We start from the raw sequence: 2,535 nt of genomic DNA, 5'->3' as shown, positions 1-2,535 counted from the left end.
CCCAGGAGTTGGAGGTTGCTGTGAGCTGTAATGCCATGGCACTCTACCCAGGGGGACAGCTTGAGGCTCTGTCTCAAAAAAAAAAAAAAAAAACATGTTAAATGAAAAAGACCCATGGTAATCTGAAATGACATCTGCAGGAAAATAATTCAACACTTTTTTTCAGGAATACAGATCTATTGAGATCAGTATGTTGTACCATTTTGAACTTTGAATTAATATCCTTTTAGCTTATGCTGTGATAGCAATAATTTTAAATAAGAAGGAATTTGGAGGAGTGGGTGTCACACTAATGAAACACTTGCCTTTATCATTGATAGGACATCATTACCTAATTGGATATGCCTTTTATAAAGTCAAAGTATTTTAGTTAAGTTTATAATGAGTGTTGAAATTTGAAATAGATTGGATGTTAGAATTTTTAAGTTTATTTTAAATCGAAATTTAGCTGTTTGAGTTTTATGTAATTCATTTCTAAAATTTTCTGTTACATGTTTATTTCAATTTTTTAAACTTTAAAGCAGAAATCAGCAAACTTTGTCCTGAAGGACTGTACTGTAAATGCTTTAGGTTTTGAGGACCAAAAAGCAAATTTAAGGATATCATATAGGCACTTCCATAACCATTTCCAATGTACCATTTAAATATAAAAGAACCATTCTCAGCTTATAGGTCATTAAAAAATAAAAACAAAGGCTGGCCAGATTTGGTTTGTAGGCTGTAGTTAGTTTGCAGACCCCAAGTTTAGAGGGCAAATTTTAAAGACCAGAACTCTGTACTTCATTATACATTTTTAAACTTAATTTATCTTACTTCACAGAAATAGTGATTTAAATCAATTATTAGCAGAGGCTAATAAGCATATTAACTAACTAATAGAGCTAAAAATTCGTGAGCTTTCTATTGTTGGCTCAGTGAGTAGGGTGCCGGCCCCATATACCAAGGGGGCCGGTTCAAACCCGGCCTCAGCCAAACTACAACAAAAAAATAGGAGGGTGTTGTAGCAGGTACCTGTAGTCCCAGCTATGTGGGAGACTGAGGCAAGAGAATTGCCTAAGCGCAAGAGCTAGAGGTTGCTGTGAGCTGTGACACCACAGCACTCTACTGAGGGCAACAAAGTGACACTCTGTCTCTAAAACAAAAAAAAATGATCATTGTAGCTAATGACTTACATTTCTTACCTGAAGTGTGATCTTGCTGGTATAAGTTTGCCACATGTCCTCAACCCAGTAGAGCTATAGGTGGTAATTGTCCCAGAGGTACACGTGGAAAATGACATAGAAGAGAGAAAAACATTGCAGCATTAGAGGAGCTAGGGAGAAACGTAAACGCCACACTCTGCAGCCTTCACCACCAGATCCGATCGTCATGGCTGGCCCAAACCATCTTACAAGGCCAGCATGTCCTTTAGACCGACTGTAAGGTTTTCATAGAGCATTTAATTCCACGTTGACAAATCCTACTGACACTGAGTCCAGCACCCAGTGTGGAGCCCCACAGCTGCTGGGGGCAGCTCTGCAGCCCTCCTGCCATTCAATCAGCTGTTTCCCCAGTCACATTCGTGCACGTGAACACACAGTGATTTCTAATTTCTATAACATGTCTAATTAAAAGTGGAAGTAAGCATGGAAGAAATCATAAATGTTATGCATAACCAACTGAAGTAGAATTTTGAGCAAAATAATATACCAGGAAATAATAGCAAAAAACAAACCTAACTTGGAATGTAAAAATTGGAGCAAGATGGTAGGTGGGCCGTGACCCTGTGCTTTGCATCACACCAGGTGACATTACAGCCAAAGCCCTCGGCTAGGTGGGAAGCAGGCAGCCAGCTCTGGTGTAGATGAGTCTTTCAGGGTACATACCTGGACTGCAATAACGCATTCAGTGTGTGTGTCTGTCAGGTGGAATAATAAACTACCGTTAGAAAGTAATCACATGTGTAACATGTTCGCAACTTTAAACGTTATTGGCTGACATACTTTATCCAGATTTCACTCCCATTGCTTATTATCAAGAATATATAATTTTTAGAATTTCTCTGTACATCTTTAAGGAGACTTACAGTTGGCATTAAAGCCTTTATAAAGGTTTTTAAAAAAATTACTCTTAACATAAAACACTGATTGTTTTTAGAGCTATGGAACATATCACTGGTAACTTTTGTACAGTTCATTTTTTTTGTCTGAATATGAACTAGGGGTATGTTCCTAATATCACTGTAAATAAATTGAAAGAGAAATAAGCCAAATTTCATTTATAGGAATTTTCTTTTTGAAAACTTTTTTATTGAGTTTGATTTTCAGATGCTAGTTCCTTATGAACGTTTTCTGAGATGTTCTCATGGGGAAAACTAAAAATAGGTCTCTGGAAAATAGCTGAGTAAATGGGTTGGAAACATTGGAAACTGGTAGTGTTAGCTGTACAATTAGGATTTTGCATTTCTGATCTTGAATTTGCTTTTGAAGAACTGTAGATACACAACTAAAAACTTTGACTTGGCTCGGCGCCTATAGCTCAACCGGCTAAGGCGCC

This window comes from Otolemur garnettii, unplaced genomic scaffold, assembly GCF_000181295.1.
Source record: "Otolemur garnettii isolate 467f Iridium unplaced genomic scaffold, OtoGar3 scaffold00023, whole genome shotgun sequence".
Taxonomy (NCBI): Eukaryota; Metazoa; Chordata; class Mammalia; order Primates; family Galagidae; genus Otolemur; species Otolemur garnettii.
The sequence above is the reverse complement of the archived record's forward strand: the minus strand, read 5'-3'. Positions refer to the sequence as shown.